The following is a 10,999-nucleotide window of genomic DNA, read 5'->3' on the forward strand; positions in this document are numbered from 1 at the left end:
CCGAGTGGTTGAACACTCTGATTGGAAGTATTATAGTAACATTGATCATGCTATCTGTGCATCGGTACTTAGAGGTTCCTGAGCTTTATACTCTGTATCGTTCATACTGTGTTTAATTACTGTTGAGAAACTACATGAACTGTAAGCATGTCTACTTTTTCGTATAATTAACTGTTGCAACCTGTTGAGGTTCGGTTCGTCACTACCGTCAGTCCATAGTTTGGACTTGTTACTTACTGAGTTGGTGTACTCACGTTACCCCTTGCACCCCTGTGTGCAAATCCAGGTATCTCGGGGCACGACAGCGGTTTTTGACCACACTAGTTGGAGATTTTCTGTGGAGATTGCGAGGTAGCTACTTGGCGACCGCAGTTCCGCATTCTCCTTTCTTTATCTCCCTTTAGTATATTTATTTGGATATTCCCAGACCGTGTTGGTCATGTTATTTCAAACAGATGTAGTAGTTCTAGCTCATGACTTAGTGACACCCGAGGTTGAGATTATATTTCTTTTCGCTGGATTTTGATTTCTACTTTTATCTCATTGAATTTATGTTAAAATTATGATTTTCTTAAGTTCTTATTTGAAAAATGGAGTATTTGGAAATAAGTGGCTGACTTAGTATCACGATAGGCGTCATCACGACATTGTTAGATTTTGGGTCGTGATACTCTTTTGCCGCCTCATTAACAAATGATCCATCTTCATTCCTATGTGTAGCGAGATAAAGCTGTCCTCGTCCAGGCTTTTGTCCAGTCTCAGCCATCTATAAATGAAAAGGTCAAATTCGCATTAACTTAACTAACTAGGAAAAGTTGATAGTTTAATTAAAGTATCCAAAATGAATTATTACCATTTCAGCCCTTCTTTTGGAGTTAGGTTTGGAGCCATCGATATGTGAAACAGTTTGTTTCTTCTGAATTTCAGCATTTCTTTTACAAGTTTTCTTACAAGAAGATACCAAAAAAAAATTACAGAATAATCAAATCAGTGTGCAGAATTGATAATTCCCAATATAATAGTTGATAATTCCCACGTCCATCATCTGAAAACCCAAATAAAGTAACAGAATAAGTAGGATATGGTGTTTTAACTTAGACAATATGGTGTTTCAAAAGAATTCCATATAACAGGTGCAGTTGAAGAATTAGCGACAGTAATAAGGTCACTAGATCAAAATCCAACAGAGGAAGAGCTGCAGGATGTGATCACTGAAGTTGATTCAGATGGGAAGGGAACCATTGAATTCACTGAATTCTTGAACCTTATGGCCTAGAAAATGAAGGTAAATTAAACCAAAAAATTATAAGGTGTTTTTAAATCTTGATTTTCCTCCTGATAAATATATGTCGAGCTAATAGCTCTTTGCAACTTATTTCTGACACTTGGAACAAATTATCTCTATTATCCATATGCATGAGAAAAAAGTATGCCAACGATCTTTCTTAAGCAAGGCTCTAATTAGGGGTTATATTCTTGTTATTTCTTAAACAGGACACTGATGCTGAGGAAGAACTTAAAGAGGCTTTCAAGGTGTTCGACAAAGATCAAAATGGTTATATGTTAAACCACAAAGGATCTGTCAAAGATTTTCTTAAATGGTTGTGATTGATATTGATATTTATTAGCTCAAGCAAAAATAGGCAAGTTTGAAGAAGTGATCTCGAATTTCGAATCTGAAAATTAAGTTTAAGTCAAGTCGACGTTGTTGGAAAAGTTTGAAAATATTAGCAGGGATGAAGATTGGTTAAAATAAAGCCATATAATTACACATATAATTGAAGGATTGAAATAAATATTTTGTGTTTTTTCTTTAAAGCGGTAATCAACATAAGAAATCTATTAATCTGGTAGAATCCCCAATAGAACACTATCCATTATCTTAGCTCTGCTCTTAAGTGGATCATAGACCTTATCAAACAACTTTAGCCTTTTTTGCGCCCCACTTCTTACACGTAGAATTGTAAACATATCGTCTTGCATTTGACTCAGTTGTCCTAAAACAAAATTGAGGCTTCAAGAATAAACCTATATTTAGGTAATTATTACATATAAATATACAATTTAATAACATAAAAGAGAGATATTGTATGCCTCAGTAATACCTTTATAAATCGATCATAACAACGGTTGAAGATTGTCACGGGTGAATCCGGCCATTTTTCAAATTGAATTAGAAAAATGGAGCAGTCGGTTTCTAAAATTTCGCAAAAACCTGCAAGAACGCCTTGTCTTTCACCAATGGGAGAATCCATGTCGTCAAAATCAACCACAATGCATTCTCCATTAGATAAATTTAATACGTCTCTTTTCTTCACTTTAAGTATCTTGCTAGCTCCTTGCGAATCTTAAAAGATAAAAATAGTGTGAGATAGTACAGATACATAAGAATTGAACAAGCAAAGGATAACAGAGTACTTGACACTAAATTTTTATTTTGCATAATTGAGGCAATTATGATGCAATACTATATATAATCAAGACAAAGCTTTTTGATGGTATTCTTGGCCTTGTAAAAAGAATTAGGTATCCTTGCAAATCCAAATGCATCCTTTAGTAAATCTAGCATCATCGTCATTCCCTTGTCACTTAGCCCAGACAAACACTTTATATGATACAACTGTAACAAAATTCTAGCTTCGAGTACTTGGACCCTTCATATAATTCTTCACTTCCATCTCTAAGCAACTCAAAAAATTCTTTGTTATTTGAAGAAGGCAGATCATTTAATATTTCTTCTTCTCCAACTACTTGTGACGGACCTGCATCAATGGCCTCATGCCTTAAACCCGGGATGCTTCATTTATCAACAATTCCATAGGATTTTCAGGAGGCAGTGCATCTGGGATAACTTTTGTGCTTCTAGAGTTCTCCAACACTTCTGTTTCCCTATGAAGAATCCAAGTAACATAATTTTGAGGGAATGACTTGCTAATCAAATGATCGTACACTATCTCTCTAGTCTGCCACTTCCCAAAACCATATTTCGGACATAGACATTTTATTCTTTCTCCTATAGAAGCATTCTAAAATGTAAAATTTAGAAATTGATTCAAACCAAGTAAATACTTTGTTGTATTTCTAGGCATTCTAATCCAAGATTTATCCATTGGAAGGTATTGATATATAACCTTTCAGAAGTGATCAACCGATAATGATTTCTCTGAGCAAGAGTGTTTACTGTAACCTACAATATTTCCATGAGAAAGGATGATTTAGTAACATATCAACGCAATAACATTATAATTGAAATGCTGATTCTATTGGCCTATGGTTCTTTTTATGAACCCCTGACTACTATTTGGTTTTATTACTCTTTGTTACGGGCTATAGGCTCCATTTCTTTGATACTCTGGAGAACTAATTAATATATTACCACAATCAAATTTCACTCATCAACCACAAGGTTAATAATCCAAAACAATCAAATATTGCTAATAAAATTTATAGCAGCAACAATAGATTTCAAACAATTATGGCCTCCAATGACCAACAATCCAGAAAAATAAAAGCAGATACCATGTAACTGAAGGTAATGCAACAAAATCCAAAGTTTGAGCAGTAAACCATCACAAAAACTAAGGTTGTAACGACTCGGCCGGTCGTTTTAAGAATTAACGCCCTGATCTCCTATTAACTGTATTTTCATATTTGTTTCTGCTATTGTGAGTTGCCGGGAAGGTTTATTTAGAGTTTCAGAGAGTTTTGGGACACTTAGTCCCTGAATGAGAGTTTAAGTCTTAGAATTTGGACCGTAGTCGGAGAAGTATGAAGATGGCATCGGAATGGAATTCCGTTAGCTCCGTTGGGTGATTTCGGACTTAGGGGCGCGTTCGGATTGTGTTTTGGAGGTCCGTAGCTTATTTAGGCTTGAAATGCCTAAAGTTTAATTTTTGAAGTTTCCGGTTCGATAGTGAGATTTTGATCTAAGGGTCGGAATGGAATTCCGGAAGTTGGAGTAGCTCCGTAGTGTTGAATGTGACGTGTGTGCAAAATTTCAGGTCATTCAGACGAGGTTTGGTAGACTTTTTGATCGAAAGCATAATTTGAGAGTTTTTGGAGTTCTTAGGCTTGAATCCATGGTTAATTTGATGTTTCGACGTTGTTTTAGGTGTTCTGAGGATTGGTATAAGTTTGGATAGTGGTGTATGACTTGTTCGTGCTTTTGATTAAGGTCCCGGGGGCCTCGGGATGATTTCGGATGGTTAACGGGAAGTTTGGAGTTGGGAATTTGCAGCTGAAGCTGCTGAGTTTGCTGTCATAACCGCACCCGTGGCTTGGGGACCGCAGGTGCGAGCCCACAGAAGTGAAAGTGAAGCCGTAGATACGGCCAAGAGGAAGAAAGGCTGGAGCCGCAGATGCGGACATTTGGCACATCTGCGAAGGCGCAGGTACGAGAAGGTCATCGCAGGTGCGGTGGTTGGCAAATAAGTGAAGAACCGCAGATGCGCACCTGGGACCGCAGGTGCGGTAGTTGGACCGCATATGCGGTTTTGCTGGGTCAGAACATATATATTTCGCCCTTCGCAAATTTGGGATATTTTTCATAACATTTCAAATGGGAAGAAGCTTTTGGGAGCAATTTCAAGGGAGATTTTTAGAGGGATTCATTGAGGTAATGTCCTTGGTTCCTAAGCTCGTTATTATGGTGATTTTTATCGTTGTTAGCATGAAATTAAAGGGACAAATCAGTAGTAAATTGGGAGTTAGGGCTTGGTTAATTGGAGAGCTTTGAGTGGTGATTTGAGGGACCATTTGAGGTCCGATTTTGGTACTTTTGGTATGACTGAACTCCTGAGAGTGTGACGATTCTGAATTTTAAATTTTACCAGATTTCGAGACGTGGGCTCGAGGGGCATTTTGGTCATTTTTTCTAATTTCGCGTATTAGCTTAGAATTAATTAGTGGAACCAATTACTTGAAGTTATATTTACATTATGCAATTGATTTGAATAGATTTGGGCCATTTGGAGTCGAGTACTCGTGGCAAGAGCGTGGTTTCGAGTTGATTGAGCTGGTTCGAGGTAAGTGGCTTGCCTAACCTTGTGTGAGGAACTCCCCATCGGATTTGGTATGGTTGATATTTGAAATGCCGTGTACGTGAGGTGACGGGTGCGTACTTTTGCTAATTGTTGAAAATCCTGTTTTCATTAATTAACTATAATTGTGTTTTTTTTCCTGTTTATACTACTTGCAATTTAAGCCAACTGTTAGCTTAGGGAAGCATGTCTAATTGATTTAATTGTTTTATTTGACCAAATTGCCATATTTGAATTCTGTGCAGCATGCTAGGTTGGAAATACCTGTTTTACCTTGGTATGAAATTTGAATTGAATTGAGTATTTTTCGTGTTGCTGCCGTGTGTTTTCTTTGGGACTACGGGACGTTATCCCGGGAGATCCCCATGCATGTATACTTTGGGACTATGGATTTGTATTCCGGGAGATCCCCCTGTACTTTTATATTGGAACTACGGGACTGCACCCGGTAGATTCTCCCAGTACTGAGTATTTACATTTGGGACAACAGATCGGTATTCCGGGAGATCCTCGTGCACTATGAGTTGGACTACGGGACGTCATCCGGGAGATCCACTGGATATTTATATTTGAGACTACATGATGGTATCCTGGGAGATCCCCGGTTGTTACCTCTGTGTTGAGTTGTATTCCTTCTCTGATTATTTTATCTCTGTTGTAGTTGTTGTTCTTACTATCATGTATTCCTTCTTACTGTTTGCACTTAATTATAATGTCTTATTCTATACTATTATACCTTGATTTTCATATAAACTCATTAGAGCCCTGACTTTCCTCGTCACTACGCGATCGAGGTTAGGCTTTGCACTTACTGAGTACCTATGTGGTGTACTCATGCCCTTTCTGCGCATGTTTTTCATGTGCAGATCCAGGTACTTCGACCCAGCCCTACTGCCCTTGAGGCGAGGTGATTCTCCAGAGACTTCGAGGTATATCTGCCGTGCCGCAGACCGAGGAGTCCCTTTTCCATTCTCTATTAAAGTATTAGCCCTTTTGTATTTACTTTTGTTTAGACATTCTAGAGTTAGACACTTGTAATCATTCAAAAGTTTGTGATTTCATGAGATTTCGAATTTTGGAAAATGTAGTTTTAGTTTGAGATCTTGCATTAGTATATGCCGAATGACATCTTAAACACTTCTATATTTGCTTATCTTTAGTTTTATTAGTTTTTCCGTATTTTGTTCTTTTTTCGCAATTGTTAGGCTTACCAAGTCGTAGAGACTAGGTGTCGTCACGACAGTTCACGGAGGGCGAACTTGGGTCGTGAGAAAGGTTCAATTAAGTCCCAAATCAAACATCATCAGCTCAAAACGCCACAAACACTTAGCAAAATTAATTTCCTTATATCCATGATAATCCTCTATATCCATGATAATAAAACTACAAAATTTCTAAATTTCATATTTCATATGAACATACTATAATTTAATTTCCATCACATGAAGTTTTTCTCAAACTAATGACAGGTCTGGGATTCCAACATAATTGAAACTACAAAAAAACTATACGACGATTCTAACGTAGATGAACTAGTTGATGCACTTCAGAATAACATCTCGGTATAACATTTGCTCCTAACCGATGCCTGCTCCAATATTATTAAACAGAAAAACAAAAAATGTACCTTGAGTCTGATTGGAAAGCAGTCGGCGACAATTGCATCTTCTCTGAAGGTCCCCAGGAGTTCTAAAATACACATACAAAAGGTAATATTTCAATTAAGACCCAAATCACAAAAATAACCTACAAAATACACAAAAAATCTAAATTTTAGAACCTATAATACCTAACGCAAAAGGAGAAAGAGGACTTACATCTCGATTTCAACAAAGAGTGTTTTATCCTTCTTCAAAATACACCGATTCTACCAAATTTCTTCAAAATACACAGATTCTACAAATTAACAGAGAATAAATTTAAAACCCACATGCATGAAGAAAGAAAGACAAAAAAAGCAAAATCAAAGAATGAAAGAGCAAAATCAAAGCAAAAATGAAGAGGAATTTGTATGAAAGCGTAAAATCAAATAAACTTACATCCAATTGATTGATAGATCTGAAGTTTTCTTTCATATCTCTTTCATTTTGCAACAGAGGAGGCGCTGAAGAAAGAGGAGGCGCTGAAGAAAAGCAGAGAGCTATTGTATTTGGAATTTTGCTTTGCTGAAGAAAAACAAAGAGCTACACGGGCTTGAATCGGAGAAAATGAAGAAGAAATGGGCTTGAAATCGGAGGAAATGAAGAGATTAAGCGAAGAGGAGAAATGAGTTTTGATTAAGTGAGAGTAAGAATGGGTTTCTGAAAATGAAAAATAAGCGAAAATGAGAATGGTGTTTGGGAAAAAAGAGAGGGAAAGGATAAAAAACGAGGGAAATATTGGGCTTATAAGTGGGGCGATATTTTTCAAGGGTTGCGGAGGTTACCGACTGCCGTAAATTTAATATATTTGTGGGGTAATAAACCCCCACAATTTGATATAGATTGCGGAGGTTATAGTACCCGCAATAAAACCTCCGCAAATTTAACGTTTTTTGTGGTGATTAAAAAATACAGAGCTCCCAATGTAGACCAATTGTCATGCAAAGAAATGAAAGGATCTCATCTTTTGTTGCCATATTTGATATTCAAAAAGTCGTCTAGCTTGCGACATTTTCTTCCAGCATGTGTTCCTTGTTTAAATGGAACCAATTGCTGGATGAAGCTTTTTTTAATACTTGTTAGACATGAATGCACCTCCTTGTGTCAACTGGCTGTAAAAGCAAAATGTTTTAAGCTTCAGTAAAATTAGAACCAAATTGCATGGCACCAACACTGTTGTTGTTGTGATTGCTGGATCAAAAAAGTATATACAAAATTGAGCTTTAACATTGCACTTCACCTTGTGTCAACGTTTAACGGAAGTTCATCAGATTGAGAAGCATTCCATGTATTTTTAAATGAAATTTCTGCCTGGATTTCACTGTCCGTTATGACCTCAAAACTTGTTCCCAAGAACCTGCGTGTGACACCAAAGTAATAGACTTAATTTTGGATGGTCCAACATCATCTACCTAAATTTTTTTACAAAGAGAAGGTAAATTTACTTTTTTCGAACTCTTCGAGATGCTGTATCATCCCAGAAAACATCCCTCATAAATTGTATATTGTTAGTTATTTCCTTTTGTTGAAAGAAAATTAAAAATGTTAATTATACGCTCTATCATTTTCAACATTTTGGATGTGATTACTCATTATCACCTGAAAAGACGGAGCATAAGCACGCGACAAGATGTGAAAATTCATTTATCCGAGTACAAAATCACAAACACAAACGTACTGCACCATTTGGGGTGAAGTGAATAAAATTGGACCTTATAATGGCTAGTTAAAGAAACATACAATAATCGTTGCATTGGTATTGTGTCATACAATATTACTATAAGAACTATTGTGCAAGGAACCTTACTGAATTTAATCATATAAGACTTACTTAAGTTCTAATTCTGATACCGATATGAACGAGCTCTAAAAGATTTAAACATCCAATATTTGAATATTATGTAAAATAGATTTATTTGTTCAGTTTGAATGTCCAATCAGACGGCTGCCATTGTTTTCATTCTCTGGCTGTTTTCAAAACAAAGAAATAAGCAATTAGAAAGTCAGTATGCAAGTTTTCATAGTGATAACTCCAAGTGTTCCTATCGAGAATTTTATTAATATGTACATTTTTCTTTAAACCAAACAACTCCAAGTGTTCCTATGGAGAATTTTGTTAAAAATATTGTAGTAATAAAAAGAAAAAGGAGAAGAGTGGATCAAAGAAAAACAAGAACTATTGTCAGTTGCTCACCAAGGAGCTCCTAGTTTTCTTTCCAACGCAGAATTTCAGATAATTCTAGATCATAATTTGCAATGCTATTTGAACCAAGTATCTTGGAAAAGGTAAAGTGAAAAATCACCCTTGTATTGTAGCCAAGAGAAAATACAGCAGCAACCTCCAAGTGTGCCTTTAGTGTAAAATAGCAAACACTTCACAACCCCACCACCATTTATAGAGGACAAAGCAGCATTAATATTTGTTATGTCGAGGTAGAGCAAACCCGAAAATAAAACAAATAAAGAACATCAAATTTTAACGTGAAAAATCCTTTAAATCGAAGGTAAAAACTACGGAATCACAAAGATCCAAAAAGCTTCACTATAATAATAAGAAGGTTACAAAAGTTCTCCAAATTGGCTACATAACAAGTGCCAAACACGGAGCAATAATAGCAACAACTAATCAATTGAAGAAAGAGGAGAATCCACAAAAATGAAGCTGCTGTTCGAGGATTGAAATTAGATGCTACGAGCCTCCGAATCCGATCTTCACCATTCAAATCAAAGATCAAGATGTTACAAACATTCAGTCAAAATATCAGCCCGATCCAACGGTTAACGAATCCAAAAACTTAATTTGAAGTTGGTTGGTCGGAATAAAAATCTGCAGCAGCACAAATATTTTTCTTCTCTCTTCTCTCTTGATGAAAGCTCTCTCAAAAACTACTCTTATGTGCTTAAGTCTTTCAAAGACTTCTACCAATGAGCATAGAATAATTCTCCATGATTGTCCTATTTATAGATCATGAGTGATACTTTCTCTTAAAGCCAAAACCCACTCAAAATAGGAATAAACACCGAATCCAATTCTGAATAGGAATGGAAACCAAAAGAGAATAGGATTAGGTCATTGGGCCTTTTGTGGACAACATGGGAATGTGCCCAACAACTCCCCCTCTAGGCAAGAGGCCAAATATGTCTTCAAGTAGAGGAAGCCTGCCACTTTTCTACAAAACGCATACTTATCTGCAACCACCGCCTTTATCAACATATCCGAAGAATTTTCATCAGTGTGTATCTTCTCAACCTCAAATAATTTCTCTTCCACAGCCATTCGTATCCAATGATATTTTCTAGTTATATGTTTGGTCTTAGAATGAAAAGTGGAGTGCTTGGTGAGACAGATAGCACTTTGATTATCATAAAATAAGATATACTTTGGTTGCTCAAAGCGAAGATCATTAATAAACTCCTTCATCCATAATAGTTCTTTGGCACCTTCTGCGACAGCAATATATTCGGCTTCTGTGGTGGATAGAGCTATGCATTTCTGTAGTCTAGATTGCCAAGAAACAGCCCCCCTGCAAAAGTGATCAAATAACCGGAAAGTAGACATTGAATTATATGGATTGCCTCCTAAATCAGAGTTTGTGTAACAAACAAGTTCAGGCTTGCCATTGCTAAAGCACAGCTTCAAATCTGCAATATCTTTCAAATACCTTAATATCCATTTTACTGCATCACAATGTTCTTTTTCAGGATTAGAAAGGAATCTACTAACAGTACCAACGCCATGTGCAATATCTGGTCTAGTGCAAACCATAGCATACATCAAGCTACCAACGGCAAAAGAGTAAGGAATACGAGACATCTCCTTTTTCTCTTCATCAGTTGATGGACTCTGACTAATACTTAATTTGAAGTGTTTAGCAAGAGGAGTACTAACCACTTTTGCATCTGTCATATTCAACCTCTTGAGTACCTTCTCAATATATTGCTTTTGGGACAAAAATAATTCCTTTCTATCTCTGTATCGGCGGATTTGAATGCCCACAATTTACTTTGTTGGTCCCAAGTCCTTCATCACAAACAGTTTGCTCAACTGCTTTTTAAGGACTGCAATTCTAGGTTGATTCTTTCCAACAATAAGCATGTCATTCACATAAAACAATAAAATAATAAAATCATCATCAGAGAACTTTTAGAAGAATACACAGTGGTCTGAAGAAATTTTCTTGTACCCTTGTTCTTCTATGACAGATTCAAACTTCAAAATATCATTGCCTTGGAGCTTATTTCAATCCATACAGGCTTTTTTCAATTTGCAGACATAATTTTCTTTTCTCTTAGTTACAAAACCCTCAAGTTGCTCCATAT

General features: G+C 36.4%; 1 long non-coding RNA gene and 1 pseudogene across 6 annotated transcripts; one reads left to right on the plus strand and one right to left on the minus strand.

The window, feature by feature from the left end:
- Positions 1-916: 916 nt before the first annotated feature.
- On the minus strand, positions 917-9,025 carry LOC104224655 (uncharacterized). 6 transcript variants are annotated; one of them, XR_011407678.1, is made up of 7 exons: positions 8,983-9,025; positions 7,920-8,036; positions 7,079-7,791; positions 6,857-6,935; positions 6,667-6,728; positions 2,106-3,187; positions 917-1,045 (listed from the first exon to the last, which is right to left on the minus strand). It is a non-coding gene; the product is annotated as an uncharacterized lncRNA (long non-coding RNA). The 6 variants fall into 6 exon arrangements; XR_011407680.1 differs by lacking the exon at positions 917-1,045 and having other exon boundaries at positions 1,744-2,347; positions 3,132-3,187; XR_011407679.1 differs by lacking the exon at positions 917-1,045 and having other exon boundaries at positions 1,744-2,889; positions 3,132-3,187.
- Positions 1,103-1,668, plus strand: LOC138891286 (calmodulin-like protein 8; annotated as a pseudogene).
- Positions 9,026-10,999: the final 1,974 nt, after the last annotated feature.

Source organism: Nicotiana sylvestris, chromosome 5, assembly GCF_000393655.2.
Source record: "Nicotiana sylvestris chromosome 5, ASM39365v2, whole genome shotgun sequence".
Classification (NCBI taxonomy): Eukaryota; Viridiplantae; Streptophyta; class Magnoliopsida; order Solanales; family Solanaceae; genus Nicotiana; species Nicotiana sylvestris.